Source organism: Mustela nigripes, chromosome 10 (assembly GCF_022355385.1).
Source record: "Mustela nigripes isolate SB6536 chromosome 10, MUSNIG.SB6536, whole genome shotgun sequence".
Taxonomy (NCBI): Eukaryota; Metazoa; Chordata; class Mammalia; order Carnivora; family Mustelidae; genus Mustela; species Mustela nigripes.
This window is the reverse complement of record NC_081566.1, coordinates 51378442-51402574: the sequence shown is the minus strand read 5'-3', so window position 1 is coordinate 51402574 and position 24133 is coordinate 51378442. Positions and strand designations below refer to the sequence as shown.

The 24133-nt window shown below is 35.1% G+C and overlaps 1 pseudogene; it reads left to right on the top strand.

Annotated features, from left to right (window-relative positions):
* Positions 1–3394: 3394 nt before the first annotated feature.
* On the top strand, positions 3395–4225 carry LOC132026006 (kanadaptin-like; annotated as a pseudogene).
* Positions 4226–24133: the final 19908 nt, after the last annotated feature.

Here is a 24133-nt window from a genome sequence, read left to right as displayed (position 1 = left end):
ACACACACACACACACACACACACACACACACATATATATATATATATATAATGAACTGAGCCATAACAAAGAATGAAATCTTGCCATTTATAAAACTAGAATGGACCCAGAAGGTATTGTGCTAAGTGAAATAAGCACCATAGGATTTCCTTTATATATGGAATCTAAAAAAAAAAAAAAAAAACAAACAAAAACAAAAACAAAACAAGTGAACAAACACAACAAAACAGAAACAGATTCATAGATACAGAAGACAAAGTGGTAATTACCAGAGTGGGGAGGGAATGGAGCATAGGCAAAATAGGTAAAGAGGATAAGAGGTACAAACTTCTAGTTATGAAATAAGTCATGGGGATGTAATGTACACCATAAGAAATATACTCAATAATATTGTAATGACTTTGTATGGTGATAGATGATAACTAAACTTGGACATCATTTTATAATATTTATAAAGATCAAATTACTATAATATATATCTGAAACTAATAAGATATTGTCAAGCAGATATGGGATTACTAACCTTCTAGTTGAGTCCTGCAACCTCATAATTGGGTAGGGCAGATGGGAAGAGATCCCCCAGCTCCCTAAAGCCACCCCAGTACACACATGGCCATGTATACACTCACCGGCACACAGCAATCTCATAGCAGCCTGCTATCAATCATCCAAGGATCTCATATGAGGGCCTGTCCTTCACTCATCTGTTCCAGAGGCTTAGGTGCTCTGACATTTCAATGTGACAAGTATGCCTCAATTTGAGGTAGGTGTAAAGGAATCCTAGTGAGCAAGGAGAAGTGTGAACAAGATCCTGACCAAGCCCAGGGTAAATAAATCTGCTTAACATCTCTGCTTGTGATTTCTCATGGATTGTACAGGATCTGGCTAACAATTTAAATTAGTGTATGTCTTGGAATAGCCACCAGAGTGAGTTTAAGCCTAATATTGCCACTTAAATCCACATAGTTCCCTTACACCATACACAAAGATAAATTCAAAATGGATAAAAGAGCTCAATGTGAGACAGGGATCTGTCAAAATCCTACAGGAGAACATAGGCTGTAACCTCTTCAGCATCGGCCACAATAACTTCTTTCAAGACACGAATCCAAAGGTAAGTGAAACAAAAGCAAAAATGAACTTTTGGGACTTCATCAAGATCAAAAGCTTCTGCACAGCAAAGGAAATAGTCAACAAAACTAAGAGGCAACCCACAGAATGGGAGAAGATATTTGAAAATGACATTACAGATAAAGCCTGATATCCAAGATCTATAAAAAACTTCTCAAACTCAACACTCAAAAAACAGATAACCCAGTCAAACAATGGGCAGAAGACATAAACAGACACTTCCCCAAAGAAGACATACAAATGGCTAACAGACACATGAAAAAATTCTCAACATCACTAGGGAAATACAAATCAAAACCACAATGAGATACCACCTTACAACAGTTAGAGTGGCAAAAATTAACAAGATAAGAAGCAACAAATGTTGGCAAGGATGTGGAGAAAGGGGAACCCTCTTACATTGTTGGTAGGAATGTAAGCTGGTACAGTCACTCTGATAATGAGTTTGGAGGTTCCTCATGATGTTAAGAATAGAGCTACCTCACACCCCAGCAATTGCCCTACTAGGTATTTACCCCAAAGATACAGATGTAGTGAAAAGAAGGGCCACATGTACCCCAATGTTCATAGCAATGTCCACAATAGCCAAATTGTGGAAGGACCCAGGACTTCAACTGATTAATGGATAAAGAAGATGTAGTTCATATATACAATGGAATATTACTCAGCCATCTGAAAGGATGAATATCCACCGTTTACATCCACGTGGATGGAACTGGAGGGGATTATGCTAAGTGAAGTAAGTCAAGCAGAGAAAGACAATTATCATATGGTTTCACTTATATGTGGAAAACAAGCAATAGCACAGAGGACCATAGGGGATGGAAGGGAAATCTGAAGGGGGAGAAATCAGAGAGGGAAGTGAACCATGAGACTATGGACCCCAAGAAACAAACTGAGGGTATCACAGGGCAGAGGAGTGGGGGTATTAAGGAGGTAGGTATTAAGGAGGGCACTTGTTGTGATGAGCACTGAGTGTTATAACTAACTAAGGAATCACTGAATACTACATCAAAAACTTGTGATGTACTGTACAGTGGCTAACTGAACATAATAAAAAATACATAAAAATACATAAATAGTGTTTCTTAAAGGTTAAAAAAACATAGTTTTTTTATAGTAAATACTGTTTACTTAAGAGATTGTTTTTGAAGATTTTATTTATTTATTTGGCAGAAAGAGAGAGAGTGAAAGAGGGAACAGGAGCAGGAGGAGTAGGAGAGGGAGAAGCAGCATTCCCGCTGAGCAAGGAGCCTGATGAGGGGTTCAATCCCAGAAACCTGGGATCACGACCTGAGGTGAAGGCAGACACTTAATGACTGAGCCTCCCAGGCACCACAACTCAAAATATTTTTACTGAATTAAAGGCTTCCTATTTTTAGTTTCTGATATGTGGGCTGAGGACAGAACTCATCTCTTTCCACCAACAATGTAAATGGATGGATTGCACCTTTTGCTTTCATATATCAAGTTTAAGCTGTTATTTCCCTTCCAAAGGTCACATTTTGTATGAAATGTGATTGATCTCACCTGTATACAAATTTGAATAATAACTGTATAATCATATTTCTGCCTCATAATTCCTTACTCCATAGTAAAGCCCAAAATACATGCCTTATTCAAATCTCCTCTTGAAAAATGAATGTTAATTTTCCTGTTATTATTTCCATTGTTTTTAAGAGAACCAGTGAATCAAAATTCCATTGTGATTTCCTCCTCCTTATCAGAGTTCCCAGTGTCAAAGCACTCTATGGAGACTTCAAGAAGCCAGCCTTGCTATTGCCTCAGGGAAAACCTGGCCATCAGTCCCTCAAACCCTGAAGAAGTGAAGAAGGAAAAGCCCACGGCACTGCTGGACCCCCTTCTCAGGGACCCATGGGGGAGTCAGCCATGTTTCCTGACCCACAGGCCCCTGCAGCCTATGGACCCTGAAAAGCAACACCTATCTATGACATCTGTAGCCCAAAGTGATGAGTTGCTGCCTTTTCAGGTCACTGTCAACTGCAACATATTTTCCAGAACAACCTTCCCTGAAATGAAATGCTATTGCCATGGATCTGTCTTCTAACTCTATGTTCTAGGAAGTGTCTAGGGAAGACACAAATCCAAATGACATAGCACTATTGTCTGGTCCCCAAGGAGCATGTTCTTAGCTTTGAAAGTGGCACCACCTCTTTATTCTGCAAGGACCAGAGGAAGACAGAGATAGGATCCAAGTGAGTAGTAAGGCAATTGAAGACACTGGTGAAGCAGTAACAAAGGATGTTCTCTCTCTGCAGGGTAAAATTAGATTCAACCAAAAAACAATTGAGGATTGAAGCCATTGGCTCAAAAAAGAGAAAGGAGGCAATGATAGTGTTCACTGGAAGCTTGTTGGATCTTACATACTCAGAGATTTCCAAGTCAGGAGGCAGATTCTTGGAGAAAGAAAGCCAGAGACTCAGAAAACAGATTTTTATGGTAATGATGATGACAGTTTCCTTGATTCGACCGATCTGGTTGAGAAGAATCCTTGAAGCAAATGAAGAAGGCTGAAACATTGACAAAAAGCCAGAGAACTTTTAATCATTGGTTGCCCAGTTAATAGCAAAAGGGAACTCAGAAATCTCTGAGAGGTTAAAAGTCTCAAAGCTCTATCAGAGTCATCATCTCCAGATGTTTTAGATGCTTGCACATCAGAAACAAAATCAAAGAGTGTGTTAGATGGCATGTCAATGGAAGAAACTACTTGAGAACTTGGAAATGAGGAAACAAAGACAGATTTAAAGGGTTGATAAAATCTGTAAAGCCCAGAGAGATACCAGAACTAAAAAAAGACTGGAAATCACTTTTGAAATGTAGGAAGAAAAAAAAAAAAGGCTGAAAAGCTTACATTGATTCTCTTTGGTGCCATGAAAAAAGAAAACAAATCCAAATTAAAAACTGGAACAGTAGGGAAATTATCCCTCTGCCCCAAACACCCAGAACTCATTCTGACTTTGAGATTGAAAGATGAGCCTATGTGGAGGAAGAGGAGTCTGTGTAGGAGGAAGAGCATAAAGCACAAAAGAGCATAAAAAGAAAAATATGATGGGACAAAGAAGCAGGCTTTAGCAGTAGTTAGAACCAGAAGAAGCAGTACAGGAAAGGATTCTTCTCACATGCTCTAAAGATACAAAAACCCATGAAAACATGGCTCAGCCAGGTGGAACAGAATATTTGTCAATAAGATTAGCAAAATAACTTCATCATTCAAGGAACCCCGAGCATCAAAGAATGAAATTGAGAAAAACAGAAGAGTTGAAGAAAAAAAAAAGGCTACCAATCCAAGAGAACATCCACCAAAACTTTCCTCCAAACATCCAGAAGATGGCCCAGACGTCTGTAGACGGGTCCGAAATGAAACCCAAAGTGATGGTGGCCAGATCTATTTCATGACAATGTTGGCCTTTGATTGTTTCAGGGTTGCAAAGACTTTGTGGACCAAGTGGCATGGGAAATGTGGGCTCCTATACCACAATGAACTCCAAAGTAGGAGTTCAGACGATTGCTTGTAAAATGTGGTAACTGTTCTTCCATGCTCTTGGTTTCTAAATTAATCTTATTCATATCCTTCTGAATTTAGTATTTATGTTTACAAGTGTTTATGTATATATATAAGACTGGAACAGTATATTTTGTGAATTATTAAAATGAGGGATTGACTCTAAGTGAGAAAGCAAAATTTTAATTATCATGAGAAAAAATACTTTGATATGCAGTTCTATTTCTTAAGTTCATTGTTTTTTCTAATATTTTAAGTTTTATAATCAAAGTTAAAGTAGGGTATTTCATTTCTAGATTACAAATATCTTGTTTAGTAAGGGAGAAGATTTAGAGATTGTTTTTTGAATTTTCTAGAGTGAATTGATTTTTATTTTTTTCAGATTTTCTGAATATTTGATTTAAAATGTTATCTTGAATAACAGTCATCAGTTACAATGCTTATGGAAACTTAGTTTGGGAATTTAGACTCTTTACATTGATGAAAGATATTTCATGTAAGCATTTTGAATTCATGTTGTTTTTCTTCAAAGGAAAAAGAACATATTTGTTTTTCAAATTACCTATGGGCAAGAAAACAATGCATTCACTCAGAGGAAAGAATTCAGGAGATCAGAAAGTTTCGGTACATAATCTTGCATTGAACATATCAACATATTATGTTAAAGTAGTTGAAAAAATTCTGATGTTTCACACATCTTATGAGACAGTGTTTTTTATATGGCATTATCAATTTGTTACCTAGTGACTATATTTTGAATATAAAAGTACACAGTGCATCTAAACTACTAAGGGAGAAGTGAAAAATGGAGCCAACTAAATGAAGATGACCTAGTAACAATTATAATCTCCTCAATAAGTTTAGGATGTACTGGAGCTTTAAGAAGCACTGGTAAATACAATGTAAACAATTCAATTCCAAAATATCCACTCTTGACCATCTTTAATTAGAAAATAAATTAGCATTGTACATGAAAATTCAACTTGGATTCACATACTGGCTGCTATCTAGACTGGGTTCCACCTGAATATGTATTTTCTGTGGCAAAAGTAGTATTTTATTTATTTGTTTTAAATTTGAATGTTTCTAAATGGAGCAGATGCTACCTGCTTCAGTATGTCTCAAAATTTGAAAATACCCACAGTAAGAGATATATTTTATATTATTACCAGACTATGCTCTCTCCCTCCCCACCAACCCCATCACTCACATACATGCACATGCACACAAATACAGTCTTTACCCTTACTACATTTATGAGGTGTGTTCTGACCTATTCTGTTCTGTCCTGTTCTGTTCTATTCTTTCATTTGAAAGGGCTATGACCCACCAAATTCAAATCGATGTCTGAAAAGAATGCCCTACTCTCATACCCGGCGCAAACACTTTCTCATTACCCTCGGCATTACAACTTCACATTACCTACCTTGCCTTCAAATACATCTGCACTTATGATTATTTAACTGAAGAAGGAAAATTTCTTCTGAAATCTGAAAAGAAAATTCTCAGAAACTAACCAGATGGCCAAACAGAGCAAGACTATAACAATATCAGGAGGGGAGCAGTGTTGTAGATCCAGAAAGTCTTCTCTTAATAATGTGTGTATTACTATTCATAGTTAAATACCAGGATAGCCAGTGAGCCTTGAGAATCAGAGAGCATGTTTTTGGCTTGTAGGATAGAAAACCCAAACAAAAACAGTCTTAAATGGTAAAGATATATATTAAAAATTTATTGACTTAAGTCAGTCCTGCTATTCTTCATTGTTACTTGAAAAATAATCAACCCTCAAACCATATCTCTGGCATAACTGAGAAAGTAGAAGACTTTGTTGTTGTTGGTTTATTTTAGTTGCTTGTTTTGTTTTGCCCCCCCCCCTTTTTTACAGAATGAGTACATTCTAAAGTATATGGAAATATTACTTTTGGAATCAGTTTTAGTGAGTACAACACTGAATAGCTTCCTTGAAGGAAATGAATTGGAGAAATTTCTTAAAGGATAATTAATTGACACACTAACATCATAGAGAGTTTGAAGCAGTAAAAAGGGACAAGACTTTTGTACTGATGTTGCTTGAACTCAACCTTGTAATTGTATGTTCTGGATTAAATCACAGAACTTTTAAGATGTCAGCATATGTCTAAAATATACAGAGGCAAAATGAGGAAAAAGATTTACCAAATTATGGGTTTTTTTTGGGGGGGGGAAATATGTAAAGTTAAAGCCTTGATACTGCAAATTCATTTTCATGCAAGAATTAAAGTATGTGGATATTCAGGAATGATGGCCATGGAAGGATTTTGTTGTAGAAATATTCAAGGCACACTTGGGCATGGCAATTTTAATTCAATAGACTATATAAATGGAATCACCCTTCTATATCTCTTTCTTGTTTGTTTTATTTTTATTCATAACAGAAAAATAATTTTATGACAGTGGACCTGGGTGGGAGGCACAGAAGAAGGGAATGAAAAAAAGATTGAAAAAAGAGAAATTCCAATTTGAATAGGTGGTGGCACATGCTGGAAAGTTGCTGAAACCAATAAAAAAGTATGTTTAAGATTAATGTTTTTCAAGATCCCATTTAACTGGTACTATCAAAATTGAAGAAAACCCTACTTTAAAAAATGCATTTTGCTTCTTTATTTTTTTAAAGATTTTATTTATTTATTTGACAGACAGAGATTATAAGTAGGCAGAGTGGCAGGCAGAAAGAGAGAGAGGAGGAAGCAGGCTCCCTGCTGAGCAGAGAAGCCCTATTCGGGGCTCCATCCCAGGACTCTGGGATCATGACCTGAGTCGAAGGCAGAAGCTTTAACCCACTGTGCCACCCAGGCACCCCTGCATTTTGCTTCTTATTAGTCGGAAGATTTTAATGCTTTCTACTCCAATTCAGAGGAAAGACCAAAATATAAGTCATATTTGCATTTAATCTTGATAAATAACCCTATAAAGCAACCAAATATTCTAAGTTTTTGAGACAGTCCACATTTCAAATGTTCTGTCATCCCTAAGAATCCCTAAGATATAAGCATAATTCATATTCCCTGATTTGTGTTATTAAAATATATTCACTTGACTAAAGGTAACAATATGCATGAGAGTATTGCCTTTATTTTTATAAACATGTTCTTGTTTTGGATCCTTCTCAACCAAAACAAAATTTTCTTCTCTTTCAACTACATACCTTCACCAAGAATTAAGAGGTATTGCTAACATTTGTTATAATCAGAAATGCCAAAGTTCCGATTTTAAGTCAATGCCAAGTTAAATTTCATGGCAGAATATCAAGGATTAGAGAAGTGATACATTGTGTCATTTCCATTAAATATATTCATAATTGTATATTTTACTTTATGTGGATTTCTTTCTTATGAAAGAAAACTTTCATAACCCATGTCAATGAATTATCCAGTAAACAACAGTGTCTACATTGCAATAAGTGAATTTTGAGAAATAAAACTCAGCATGGATATTTCATAAAATAAAAAAAAATGATCAAAACCCTTTTTTTTGTCAAATAGTTTGTTTTAAAGTCAAACTTATACATGTAACTACAGATGACATTTAATTGTGTAGTCATGCAGCGAAGCCTATATTAGAAATCAGTATGGTTAGAAAAAATTTTAAAAAATACCCAAATTCTGTCAGTTTTGCGTTTTTAATCAGATTAAGAGAGGAAGTATATAATTGGAAGAAGCAGTGTAGATTGGCAAGCCAACTCTGAGCACATTCACAATTGCTTTCCACTGGTCTATGTGTCTGTTTTTATGCCAATACCATGCTGTCTTGGTGATCACAGCTTTGTAGTAAAGCTTGAAATCAGGTAACGTGATGCCCCCAGTTTTATTTTTGTTTTTCAACATTTCCTTAGTGATTCAGGGTCTCTTCTGATTCCATACAAACTTTAGGATTATTTGCTCCAGCTCTTTGAAGAATACCAGTGGAATTTTGATCGGAATAGCATTAAAAGTATAGATTGCTCTAGGCAGTATAGACATTTTAACAATGTTTATTCTTCTGATCCAAGAGCATGGAATGGTCTTCCATCTTTTTGTGTCTTCTTCAATTTCTTTCATGAGTGTTCTATAGTTCCTCGAGTACAGATCCTTTACCTCTTTGGTTAGGTTTATTCCCAGGTATCTTATGGTTCTTGGTGCTATAGTAAATGGAATCGATTCTCTAATTTCCCTTTCTGTATTTTCATTATTGGTGTATAAGAAAGCCACTGATCCAATACTGGCTGCCCGGCTATGAACTGTGCAATGCTGTTGAGAGTATCTTGTAAGGTATTTGTGAGGATAACAAGATTTACTGTATCTAAAATGCTTAGCACATTTAAAGTATAAATATTAGTTGATATTGTTACTTTATTATTATTACCTACTCTGTCTGCAGCTATGGTATCTATAAAAACCAAAGTACAGACTTAAACATTTGAAGCATCATGGCCCTGTTTCCCATCACGTGGAGAGTTTACAGTAAAGGAAACATAAAAATAAGCTGAGATAAGAGATCAGAAGATTCAAGTCCATGATCTCAGCATTCCCGCTACCTGCTTGCAACCCAGGCTCTCTTGAAATTTGATTGATGAACCTTTTTATCATGACCAAATTTAGATTGACTCAGAGTTCTATCATTTGCAGTTGAAAGAGTTCACATGAACTACTGAATATATTTAGGTACAGGAACTTGAAAGTTACTATTCAAACATAGGTTGGTAGAGTATGATGGGGACCAAATAATAGTACCCTTTTGTACCTTCATGAGTTTGGAACAAATTGAGAGATGAACATATGGAAGACAGACATAAAAATGTTATTAATATTACTGAGAAGAATCAACCTTGGTTCAGCATGCAAGGACTTCCAGTTCTGAACCCAATAATTAAATTTCTCATGGGTTACAGTCAGAACTAGGAAATCACAAAGTCTCTGAACAGTTTGGTTCCTTTAACTTAAGACATGGAGTAAAATAAAGTGTGTTTTCGGTAGAAAGGCTGGTTGACTCCAAAAGGATACCTACAGGGAAGCCTCTATCTCTTCCTGTGGGGAAGATAGGTAAAATCTTCATAAAAAGCCAACATTATTATTCCAGTTGAATTTCCACATGAGGCCTTGACAAACTGTGATTACTCCCTAAAGTAAAAGTATCTCTTGGAGGGACACCTGTGTGGGTCAGTCAGTTAAGCATCTGACTTTAGCTCAGGTCATGATCCCAGAGCTCTGTGATTGAGTCCCACATTGGGCTCCTTGCTCAGTGGGGAGCCTGTTTCTCCCTCTGCCTGCTGCTCCCCCTGCTCATGCTCTCCCTCTCTTTCTATCTCTGGCAAATAAAGTCTTTGGGAAAAAAAGAAGTATCTCTTTGAAATATCGTGGGAAGACTTTGGAATCAAATAGCAATTAAATTTTTTCCTACACTTCTTAGATAAGTCATTTAACGTTTTCAGTACAAACCTATGAATCTTTTTTTTTTCTTAAGAATTACTTATTTATTTATTTGACAGAGACAGAGACAGCGAGAGTGGAAACACAAGCAGGGGGAGTGGGAGAGGGTCAAGCAGGCTTCCCGCTGAGCAGGGAGCCCGATGCAGGGCTCCATCCCAGGAATCTGGGATCATGCCTTGAACCAAAGGCAGATGTTTAATGACTGAGCCACGCATGTGCCCCAAATCTATGAATCTTTAAAATGGAGGATGGTAGTATCTATATTCATGTGATGTGATTATGAAGGTTGTATGAAATGCAAGTGAAATAAAATAATTTATTCCCAGAAAGTTTTAAGTATGTGTAATTCAAATTTTAATTTAATAAAAATCATCATTTTAGTTGACATGTTAGATATACTTTATATAGAAAATGTCATAGTATTTATCTTTCTTAAATCTGATTATATAAGATTCCAAACCTGTATATGTCCTAGCTGTTGAAATTCAATTTATTCTTATTGGGACGTCCTTCTAATGTCCAAAGCTAGGTGAAGATCTCTATGCTGGTATACTTACTACTCAAGACCAATCATTTGAGACTGGAAGCTTAGTCACGACCTAATATCTCATGATCTTTGCTGAGCCTGGAGACCTGCACACCGGGGATTCAGACAACCTGTGAACTTCCTGCAAGCTTCTTCTCACCAAGAAGAACTGCTACCAAACTGGGGAATTACAAAAGTCAAGGAATCTATAAAATTCCATCTCTGGGCAAATTATGGATTCTCTTTCCCTGAATGCCTTATCTTCTCACCTCTCCATTCCAGCATACTCCTACAAAGATACAGAGAAAAACTGAAATGCAAAAGCCATATTGGAAGGCTATTTATTGGTTTTTGGCCTGCAGCAAAAAGGATTGCTGCTGAGGAGGTCCACGTACTTGCCTGAACTCTTGGAACAGAAATCAGTATATATGATTAAGAAATAAACCAAAACAAAACAGAAATTGGTGTATCTGTAAATTACCCTGGTTGTAATATTTATTTTCCCTGGAGATTTAAAAAAAGTAGTGGTCACATAGAATCTGTCCTACAAAGATGAAAGTTAGTAGTGTAGTCCTCCTCTTTACTTTTTCCTCTTTAAATAGAAATTCCATCGAGGGAAAATCATATTTTACATATTTTTGGTTTTTAATTGTTTTACAGTGTGTAGCGAGAAAATATATACCTTCCAAAATAGAATGAAATTTAAAAATTTTAATTCTGATTTTCAGAACAACTTCATTATAGTATGTCCCAGCTCACTATGAAAGGAAAATCACTTTTAGTGGGGTGACAAAATGCTCATATTCTAATCTTTTGTCCTTAAACTTATTAAACAGTTAACAAGTGTTTATTTTATTATTTATTTATTTATTTAACAAGTTTTTAAAGTTGTTATTGTTAAACAGTTATTATTCCATGAAAGGAGATGCTGAAGTTTTCTGGAGGAGAGAAAAAAAAAAAAAAAAAGGAAAGAAACACTAACCTTTTAAAAACTAATTTTAATCCTTGACTATTTGGGCTATTCTGAGAGAACAGGAGAAATTTTAAACTAGCCAAGAGAAAAACAAAACAACAACAAAAACTAATATCAGCTGAAGCAGAAGGTTCTAATTCATTGGAACTTATTTATTATATGCTTGAGAGATTCTGTGAGCTGCACAAAGCTGAGTATTAATACATGGGCAAGCACAAGACAGAGAAGGCAGATGTTGCATTAACCAAAACTCTCTGGAATTGGAGAGCAGCTGTGTGATTTGAGCCATTCTGGCACATAATTATGCAAGGACCAAAGTAGATTCTACTCTATATTAAAAATAATAATAATAAAATAAAAAGAAGGACACCTAAGGAGAAAAAAAGCTAAATTGCATTGTAATACCTAGCTAAAATCAAATTATATCCCTTAACAATGGAGTAGTCAATCATAATATATGAGAATTAAGGTTTTCCCCAGGCAATAAACCCTAAATTCCCAGAGTCAATTGAAATGTAAATCACCTAGCCATCATTTTAAATCTAATATATCTTCATTAACCTAAAAGTATAGCTAGCCAATGCAAAGTCCATCTCAATCATAATTCAGAATAGTGCTATTAATTCACAAGTGACTTCTAAATTCTCTTCTGTTGGGAGAATGAAGGTCCTGACAGCTCTAGCATTCTATGTAGTACGTTGCATGCTATAATGAAAAGAGAAACTGACAGAAACAGTCTCTTAACATTGCTAGTTACTAGAGAATTTTTTTTTTTTTTTTTTTTTTAGGATAAAGTCTTTTGAGATAAAGTCTTTCAAATTTCCTGACCCTCAGCTCCTTCAACTCTAAAATGAGAATATCCATTTTGGTTATCCCATGTGTTCTACTCCTCTCTCTTAAACCCCCACTGGTTAGTCTTCCATTTCTGTCTCTCCACTGAGAGCGCTCTTGCCAAGTCACTAATCACCTTTGTACTATTACGTCCGATGATCAGATATCCATCCATATTTTACACGATTGCAACAATATTTGACACAGTATACTCATTGAAGTTGACTTTCTAGGGCACCACTCTCTTTTGGTAGAACTCCTAGTGCATTGGTTATTCTTTCTCAGTCTCCATTCAAATTCTTTTCTTTATTCTAAAATTTTAAAAAAGATGATACAAAGAATCTTCAAATTGAGTGTTACCATACATGTTTCTTTATAGTTTGAGAACATGTAAAGTATCTAAAGGTTTCATTGCCTACAGTCTAATCAGTTAGCTTGCCACAGTTTAGTATATATTGACAGAAAGCACAAGAATCCAGTTTGTTACTCACAGCAATAGTAGTAGCTAAAGTACCATTGTTGGACCAGTCAACCCACCCTCATCCCCCAGGGTGATGTGATTAAAAAAAAAAAGCTAGTTGCTCTGTAGGCACACAATAGAGTGTGTAATAGGAAAGGAATACTGTTATTAGGGAGCCTGATTTCATTCCTTATAAGAATAAGGGATGCTGTAAGCAGATCTGTCCATCCTTCTTTCTAGAGAGACATCATCTCTATTACCCCCAAAATATAAGGATATATGCAACTCTTGAGGGAGGTAACTATTTTTCTTATTCTGGAATGTTACAAAATTTATTCAAGGTGGGAGGGGGGGTATCCTTATCTTTAGCATCCTGGGAAACTAAGCAAAAACAAATCTTTGGGGAGGAAGAGATTTCTAACTTCTTTGCCTGCTTGCTTAGACAAAAATACTTGAGAATGCCACTGGGAGAAAATTAGTTGTTGTTAATGTCTACCCCAATGGAAAACGGTCTCCCAAAGCACAAACTTATTTCCTTTTTAAATCATGAAACTATTGTTTGCTTGCCCTGATTTGGCTTTGCCACTGAATTTGGTATTACTTTTGATGATTTAGAGTTTAGAATAGTTTCCAATTTCATGCTGGAATATTCCACAATAGTATCTGCATCTTCTTTACTTTGTAATACTTCCATTTAAAGGAGTCAGAAGGAAGTAAATTTTATAGTGGATATCCAAACGGTGAACCTGTGGATATTAGCATGTAACATTTGAAAAATGCAACATTTGGATCTATAGCAAGTTTAATAATGTCATACAAAATTACTTGCTGAAATTGCCAATTTAAAGACATTATTTCTTTTCTTTCTTTCTTTCTTTCTTTCTTTCTTTCTTTCTTTCTTTCTTTCTTTCTTTCTTTCTTTTAAGACATTATTTCTTAGAACACTACTCAGGGTTTGCAAAAGGTATGCTATGCCCTTAAACTTATTAAAAGTTATTTTATGGGCAAGAATGTTTTCCTGTTTGCAACAGATAGAACCAAACACATACATAAAACATGGCAACTGTTGCAAGCATAGTGACTGCTTCTCTACTACATGTTCTTGACTCAGTTCACACAGATATTGGCCTTGAACTTTATGGTCATATGTTAGTGTTTTCTGCCTTTTCTCCACAATTTGATATTAGTGGATGTCTGCAAGTTTTGTCTTTATGTTATTAGTAACATGTCATACTTTCAGAATTACAATACTTTTCTTTTTTTTTTTTTTTTTGCAGTCTTTCAACTTATTTTTTTCTCTAATTTTTGGACTTGGGAAAATATGTATACTTTGTCAGGAATACTGAGAAGAAATTCCTGTGTAGAAATGCTACCCTTTCCCAGAGTTGAAAAGATTTTCTCTTAACATTTTCTTTTAGAAGTTGCATGGTATTTGCATTTGCATTTAATCTTATGATCTATTTTTTTAAGCAACAATTTATTATCTTTCAGTTTTGGAGGTCAAATTCCAAAATGAGTCTCACTGGAATAAAATCAAAGCGCTATCAGGGTCATTTTTGTTTTTTGTTTTTCTTTGCTCTTTTTTTTTTAATTTTTTATTTTTTTTAATCTTATTTCTTTGACGGGGCTTTAGAGGAAAATTTATTTTCTTATCTTTTCCAGCTTCTGGAGGCTGCCCACATTCTTTGGTTCATGGCTTCTTTCCATGTTCAAAGCCAAGAATGGCTAGTCAAGTCTTGCTTACATTCATCACTCTGATATTACTCTTATGTTTCTGTCTTCCCCATTTGAGGACACTTGAAATTATATTGGACCAATCCAGATAATCCAAGATAATCTTATTTTAAAACCAATTGATAATTAAGGTAAGATAATTTTAAGTTAATAAATGTTTAATTTTATGTACAGCACAAGGCAAATATTTTGATGTTTGTTTCTTTCCATACAAATATCTAGAGTTTCAGTACCATCTATATGAATAAGATAAAACATATGCAAAATTTAAAGTCTTAATTTCTGAGTTACCTTGGTACCTTCATTGAAAATCCATTGGCAATACATACATGAATTGATCTCTGGATTATTTTTTCTATTCCACAAACTGTATGTCTATTATTTCACTAATTTCATACTCTATTGATTACTAGAGTTTTAAAGTAAGTCTCGAAATTGGGTTACTTAATCCCTACAATTCTTTTCTGTCTTTGAAAGTTGTTTGGGTATTCTAAATTGAATTTCCATATAAATTTGAGAATCAGTTTGTTAATGTCACAAAAAACGTTCAAATTTTTATTGGTGTTAAATTTTATCAATAGATTAATTTTCAGAGAATTGATATCCTAATAATACTGAGTTTTGCAATTGATGATGGCATACCTTTTCATTTAGGTCTTCTCCAGTTTCTCTCAGTAGTTCTTTTCTGTTCAACAAAAAGGTTTTTCACAATTATTATTAAATTTATTCCTAAAGATTTGATAACTTTGAAGACAATGTGAAATAAATGGCTTACAATTTTATTTTATAATTATTTGATTCTTATATAAAAAAGCAATTAATATTTAAAGAAATAATTTTTATATATTAAAGTTATATCCCATAAACTTACTAAATTCACATATTAGTTCTGGAGTTTTTTTTTTTGTTTGTTTTTGTTTTTTTTTTAAATATATGGATTCCTTAAGATTTTCTATCTATGGGGGCACCTGGGTGGCCCAGTGGGTTAAAGCCTCTGCCTTTGGCTCAGGTCATGATCTCAAGGTCCTGGGATTGAGCCCCGCTTGGGGCTCTCTGCTTGACAGGGAGCCTGCTTCCCTTGCTCTCTTTCTGCCTATCTCTCTGCCTGCTTGTGATCTCTGTCAAATAAATAAATAAAATCTTTTAAAAATTAAATAAAAAAGATTTTCAATCTAAATGATTATGTAATCTGCAAATAAAGCATAACTTCTTATTTTATTATGGCTTTTGTTTCTTTTCCTTGCATTGTTACAGTAACTGGGACCCCTAGTATGATTTTAATAGCTATGGTAACATCAGATATCCTTGTTTTATTCCAAATTTTTGGAGAAAGAAGAGTGTTTAATAGTCATCATTAGGTATCTTGTAAAAGCTCCTTTTCAGCATGTGGAAGTTCCCTTCTATTTCTTGTTTGCTTAGAATTCTAATCATGAACAGATGTGAAATTTTTCATGTATTTCTTTCTGCATTCTGTGACATCTAACTTCCATGATTTCCACACCTGTTTGCACTGGTGTTTCCTTTATGCAATGTGCCATTTTTTTCTTGTTACTTTAGATTTTTTATTTTTATCAGTGACTTTTATCAGTTTGATGTTGTTGTCTCAAGGAATGTCTTTTTTTAAATTTTTATTTTAATTTGTAAATTATCATATAGTATAATATTAGTTTCAGGAGTACAATTTAGTGATTCAACACTTACATAGAACACTGACAGGCTTTTTTATCCTCCTCATTTTCTGTTTGGGATCAGCTGAGCTTTCTGAATCTGTAAATTGATTTGTTTGTAGACTGCTTATATTACTGAAATTTAGTTATGTTAGATATTGAAGCATCTTCACCTTTTTGAGCTTGAATGAAACAAAACATTAGGATTTCTCTGCATCCTCAGTTGTTTAATTGATAAAAACAAACAAACAAACAGGATGTACCTCTGGTATGTTTTTGTTGATACCCTGAGAGCAACCGTCACTTGGGACTCCCTGCATTGTAACTAGAAATTCTTTTTTTGTTTTGTTTTGTTTTATTAATTTTTTATTTTTTATAAACATATATTTTTATCCCCAGGGGTACAGGTCTGTGAATCACCAGGTTTACACACTTCACAGCACTCACCAAAGCACATACCCTCCCCAATGTCCATAATCCCAGCCCCTTCTCCCAAACCCCCTCCCCCCAGCAACCCTAAGTTTGTTTTGTGAGATTAAGAGTCACTTATGGTTTGTCTCCCTCCCAATCCCATCTTGTTTCATTTATTCTTCAACTATCATATGATCTCCCTGATATGAGGAAGTGGTGATGCAACATGGGGGCTTAAGTGGGTAGAAGAAGAATAAATGTAACTAGAAATTCTAAGACTAAATCTACCTCATTGCTTTAAATGCCATCTCTAAACTAATGGCTCTCAAACTAATATCCTCTCTCCACAGGCACAGTGCATTTCCAACCCAGCAGCCCTGGCGATTCTTTTAACACAAAAGGCTGGTTATGCCACTCCTCTATCCAAAATAGTCTAATTTATACCTCATTTCATTCATTGTAAAAGTCTAAGTTTTTATAATGATCAAAGGCTGTATATCATGTGTACTCCACAGTCAGCACCTACCTGTCTGACTTCATCCTGCAGTTTCCTTCTTGTTCTTTCTTCTCCAGCCGCACTGGTCCTTGCTGTAGCAGGAACACACTGAAGATTCTCCTCACTCAGGGCTTTGAGGTTGCTGTTCTTCAACCCATGATGGTCTTTTTCAGACACCCCCACATCGTGTTCTCTCATTTCCTTCAGATCTCCACTCACGTACCCCTCATGCATCTTTTATAAAAGAGCAAATGTCAGTTCTCTATTTCATTATCACTCACCACTGTTTGAAATACTATTTATTATTCTGTTTATCATTGTCCTTTGTAAGTAGAAGGAAGAGATTTTGAGGTTTTAAATATTTTTACTGTTCTGTTCCCAATGCCTAAAAGATTGATGAAGATACAAGAAAAATTTAAAAAATATACATTTGTAAATGAATTTAAAAATGAACAAAGGAGGTTTGGTTATCTTGAACCTTGGTTCAAATATTTTACTAAAATATCATTAGCCCTTGATAAAACAACAAAAATATTTTCAAAGGCAAATAGCAATGTTTCTTAGTCGATAAGACCTTTCCACTTATTTTTTATTTTTTATTTTTTATTATTATGTTCAGTTAATCACTGTGTAGTACATCATTAATTTTTGCTGCAGTGTTCAATGGATGATTCATTAGTTATGTATAACACTCAGTGCGCATCACAACCATGCCCTCCTTATTACCCATGTTTCCACTTTAGATAAAATGTCTGGGACATTTATATTTCAGAGTAATTTTTTTCGTTAAGAATCCTTAAAAGTTTCATTCACTTGTCTTTAATCACTTGGCAGGCATCTCCTTCATCAGCCAAAGGTTTTTATTTAAAAAAGAAAAAGATAACATAAAGTTGGGGCACCTGGGTGGCTCAGTGGGTTAAGCCTCTGCCTTCAGCTCAGGTCATGATCTCAGGATCTTGGGATCCAGCAGGGAGCCTGCTTCCTCCTCTCTCTCTGCCTGCCTCTCTGCCTACTTGTGATCTCTGTCTGCCAAATAAATAAATAAAATCTTAAAAAAAAAAAAAAGGTAAGATAAAGTTTAGCAACATAAAGAAAGAAATACTTACTCCAACTTCCTTGGATGTTTTATTACTGAATCTTTTATATCCAGGAAAAGTGCTTTGAGCATCTACGCAGGCTGAAACAACTTCATCCTCCCTTTCTCCAAAAAAAGTTTTCATTGTGCTAGACGGAATCCAAATAATACAGTAACCTGACACTCAACGGCTAAGTGGTATGGAGTAGAACACAGATTTTAAAAACACATTTTCTCTTTGAGGATGACTTAGATCTAAATAGAATTTTTATTTATTTATTTATTTTTTAAATAGAATTTTTAGAAACAGTGAAATTCCCTATCAATACACCTGAGTTAATTTGGCAGGAGTTGTGCCCATCAGCAAAGAGCGAGCAGAGTAAAGGAATGCAATTACCCCCACGTGCTTCACGTCACGTGCGAGGACTATAGTGCCTGGGAGGGTGCCGGGGGTGGGGTGGGGGCTCCAAGGACACTGGAGAAGACTTAGAAATGAATGAATAAAGGGTAATAGAGACACAAAAATATTGCCTTTCTCTCTTTCTCTTCCTCTCCTCTTCTTGCATTTCACTGCATAAACAAGAATATGTTTTACACAAGGATTTCCAGTATAAATGGTTTTGTGTTGCCTTACTCTGTGAACCTTACCAAACAAGCTTTTGGCAAGTTTGCAAACAATCATGCTACAATTTCCTATTGTCATCCCGGTGAAGGGTGAATGCTGCAACAAAATGAGAAATGATGATCATTTTGTTAATTATCCAAACACATACAACAAGATATCTTTAATATCATACTGTTTTCTTCTCCAGTGATTATAAAATGATGCATTTTAGTTCTCCATCTGGTTACTATTCATTAACAATGTTCAAGGAAGATATAATATAAAATTGAATATGATGTCTATTTATATATATGTATGTAAACCTATCAAGGAAATATGTATATATATACATACATATATGTGTATATACATACACATTATGTGTGTGTGCATGTCCATAACCTATATCCATATCTACCAGTCTATCTAATCACATTTTTTACAGCAGGTATTTGATCATTGTTGATATGGAAGGCCTTTTAGATTACAGCTTACCTTTTCTTCTTTTGATTTACCATTTTCCCCTTTCCTCCAGTTAAAGCAATTATTTTCTTTCTGAAAAAAGAGTGTCATGTACTGTTACTTTTTAAAAACTGACATCTTTAAAATAGTTTTCTTTTGTTATTGAATACACATTTCTTTTGGAAAAGGGAAAATATGTCATGACTAAATTGCCTTAATTGGAGAGAATAGGAGAGGAGAGAGAGAGAGAGACAGAGACAGAGAAACAGAGAAAAGGAGAGAGAGGAAAATAATGCGGTGGATTTAAGATGTTCTAATCATTTGGTTCACGTTATCCTTATAAAAAATGAAAACTGTTCATTTTTCTCTGAGTTTCTTTATTTTGCATCAGGTGCAGCACCTGGAACCAATCTCAAGAAATAATTTGTCACTGCGTATAATTGTTGTGCAGAATATGAGAATCAAACAATTCCTTATGTTGGTTTTCAGAAAAAAAAAATAGTCAAAGATTTCCTTTCATTTTCCCCCTTTGTCAGAACATCAGTGTTTCCTTTTTGTTATAGTCTGGAGATGAATTGACTCTCGCCGGAGACAAATAAAGACATATATATACCTGTCCTTGTTCTGTCACATGTTGACTACTCATTCCTCTAGGGGTGGACAGTCTTTCTCATTTAGACATCAGAAATTGGACAATAAGAATATTCAATATCAGTTTTCAAAAAATACTTTTTTTTTAAGATTTTATTTATTTACTTGACAGAGAGAGACATCACAAGTATGCAGAGAGGCAGGTAGAAAGAGAGGGGGAAGCAGGCTCCCCGCTGAGCAGAGAGCCCGACGCGGGGCTCAATCCCAGGATCCCGAGATCATGACCTGAGCCGAAGGCAGAGGCTCAACCCACTGAGCCACCCAGGTGCCCCCCAAAGTAGCTTTACTGTGCAGAATTCATACAACATACTCATTCTGACTGCATAGCTTTTATGGACCTAACTTGCTATTTCTTCTAATTATCAAGCAGATTTGTGAGCCTCATAAGGAGTCTAAAATAAAGAATGTGAAATAAGATAGTAAAAATCATCTGTAATTCCACATTCACTGTTAATGACAGCAGTGGTGGGCAAGACTGGCCTCACAGAGGTGCCCAGTGCTTGTTGTCGGCAGCAAGGGTCAAGTCCTAGCAAAAGTGGGGCAATGCTGCTTACACTGGCAAAGTCCAGGCTGCTGAGGGCCAGGAGGCATCAGGGGATGCTCGGCTGACAGGCACTGGAGCACCAGGTTTTGGTGACGGGGCCCAGGCAGGCTTGAGCTCTGCTCTCCATTTATCCTGACTGGAACCATTTATCCTGGTTCACCAGGGCTGGAATCTATGTCCTTGTCATTTCCATCATGGTCACTTCCTCTTCTGGGAGGAAGAGTGTAGGAAGTGAGTAGGGGTCGAGCAGGAGGAAGTTGGTCTTTTATTTAGCCTTACAATTCTTCCCAGCACTTTCACATTAGGATATTTTTTCACGTAAAGTTTTTCATGACTATTAATGATTGTGTTTTGTAACATAAATATGGAACAGTGTAAATTTATATGAACTGATTTATTAAGTAAATATCATATTCACGGATATTTGACTTGTTTCTAATTTTTTATCTAAAAATATACTGAGATCAGTGTTTTGGGAACAGACATTTGTCTGAATTGCTATTAAATTATGATGGATTACTAGGAGTTAAATTACCAAGCTAACTTTTTTTTTCTTTTTTTTATGAGAGGAAGAGGGAGAGAGTATTAAGCAGTTTTCACACCCAGCACAGAGCCCATTTCAGGGCTTGATCTCACACCCCAGAGATGATGACCTGAGCCAAAATCAAGAGTCAGATCTTAACAAATGAGCCACCCAGGAGCCCTACCAGGCTAACTTAAAAATTTTTTGATACCTATTGCCAGACTTATAATCATAACCTGCAGATATTAACAAACTGATTTACTGTATTTTGAATAATATAGACATCATTTGACAACAGCTAACTGTCCAAATGAAAATAAATTATCATTGGGTTAATTTGACTATCTTTCCTTGTTAATGAGGATACACAGTTTTTCATGTGTTTAATAATGATTTTTAATATTTCTGAATAGTGTAATATAATGTATGTACAATTCATGTAATGTTGCTGTTTAGCAAATGGAATTATCAGTGTTTTATTTAGTTGAAAAAAAATTGAAAAGCTGAAAGACATATCAAGTGTATTAAGAATTTCTTTTATTGTTTCACATAATTTTCATCAACTAAGATTGATTTTTTAATTTAGTTTTTGGTAATTCTTGGTGTGCAGAAGCTTTGTCCTTCGTGCTTTGATTTTTATTGACTTTCTGGTGATTTCTTCTATGGTGTATACCTAACAGGCTATACACCTTTGGTTATAACAGTCTCATTTTCTTCTAGTTTCATTATATTTGTGATCAACCTGTTCGTTTGCTTAAATGATTTTGTATTTTTCTATCACAAGTAATTTTCCTTGCATTATGTACTGGTTGTAATAACAAGAATAGCAGTAAGGATAATAGTAGTGGTAGTTAATGTGCATTTCCTATGTGTAAAACATAGCTCTTAGGGAATTATTTGTGTTATTTCATTTATCCAACAATCCAATGGAAAGTTCATTATTACTATTTTAAAGCTGAGCAAATTGTGGTTACAGTATTTAGAGCCATATCTTACGAGAAGCAAGAAGGTGGCATTGTCTTACATGAGACATTTTGATCACACACACACACACTGCTGAATAAATACTTACTCGCCATAAAATGCACATTTTCAGAGTACGGCCTCCTCAAATTAGTACCAGTCAAGCCACTAGCATGAGGCACGTGTGCAGGTGGATCACCGCAGCCTGTCACCAGCTGTGCATGTCAGACACTTAAGCCAATTTTGACACTTGTGAGACAGATGGTGAGAAAGACTATTATAAATATATATTCTGGATTTTTTTAAGCTGCCATAATACTGTCTATTTTGTCAGTGCAACAATTGGCACATCTTACTTGTCATTCATCTTGACTTTACAGAAATATATAGATAGTATATGTAATTCTACCTTGATTTTCTGGTCACTCTTCAGGGTAGTTTAAAGTCTATCTACTTAAAAGATTAACTATTTGAGTAATTTTTATCTATTCTGACAACCTCATGATCAACCCAGCTAGGCTATATGCTATGGAGGAATTATGGATTCTATTCTTCCTCTGAAAGGAGAGAGAGAGAGGTGTTACAGTACATTAAAACAACATGAGTTTTGTGTCAGGAAAACTTAGTACATCATGGTTCTACAGCTACCTAGCTGTGGAAATACAAGCAAATTACTTAAACTCTCGGTACCTCAGCTTCCTTGTAGATTCAAAATAAACAATAATACCTACTTGTAATATTGATGATTGTGAGAATATTAATTATGCTACTAATAATGGGGATCATAATAAAATAGCCAGTGAATTTTATACACATGTACACACACACATAAAGGTTATAGCCAGCAGTATGCTGATCTCTAGATCCTAGTGCCTCAAATATATTATCTTCCTTAATATTCTCAACAATGAGGGGCGCCTGGGTGGCTCAGTGGGTTAAAGCCTCTGCCTTCGGCTCCGGCCATGATCCCAGGGTGCTGGGATGGAGCCCCGCATCTGGCTCAGCAGGGAGCCTGCTTCCTCCTCTCTCTCTCTGCCTGCCTCTCTGCCTACTTGTGATCTCTACCTGTCGAATAAATAAATAAAATATTTAAAAAAAATATTCTCAACAATCATTGGAAGTGAGTACTCTTAATATCTCCATGTTATAGATGAACAAATTGTGGTTCAGAATGTTTGACAGTCACATTCAAGATTATACAGGAATTTAGCTGAGAAATTGGAATTCAAACCAGATCTGAAGAAAAGATCGCTAAATTTTTTTAAACTTCCATAGATCCTTTATCTTTCTGCTACCTACTCCAAGGACTCAATATGATTTATTTTGTTCAGTAGCTGCCACCATTCTTTCTATCTTTTGGCATTTTTCTTCCATTAACATGTGATTCAAATTTTTCAGCCAAGCCAATGATGTACCCTGAGGCCCAGGAAGACAAGTAAAAAAATATTTTTCATTGCATAGATTTTATTATATTTTTTCATGAGAAATAAAAGTATAAAAAAGTGAGAAAGAACATACATGGTGTGATTTTAAATTATCTAGAATCTTAAGTAGGCTTTCCTAATATTATATGAGTTCTCTATAATTGTCTCATAAATAAGTCTTATTTGTGATTCTAATGGCTCCACAAAGTACTTGAAAAAAGTGGTAACATTTATTTCCAACTTTACCAAAAAGAAATAACCATCTTGATTACATACTATTGGTAGAATTATATTTTAAAAAAATCATAGAAAGTTATATTCAAGGGAAAATTGTACAATGGGAAAATAGCTTTATAAAGTGAATTAAAATATTACAGGCAATTATGTGACTATAAGTAGGTATTTTCTTCAACACATTTAATTTATTCTTTGTTGTGTAATGTTGGGTTACTTTGGCAAAATCTGAAATACTGTATGCACAGAAATATGCCCTAAAAGCTGGAAGTCCCCAGGAGCATGTGTTCTTGAAATCTCTACTTAGAAAAATGAAACTATAAGGATATGGAAAACTTTTGTAATAACCTCTGCCCAGGAACAAATATTAAATTTCCTAGGTTAAGGACTATCCAGTTCACAAAAAGAACCCATTTTTAAAGGTGCACATTTTATGTGTGCGTATGTTAAGGG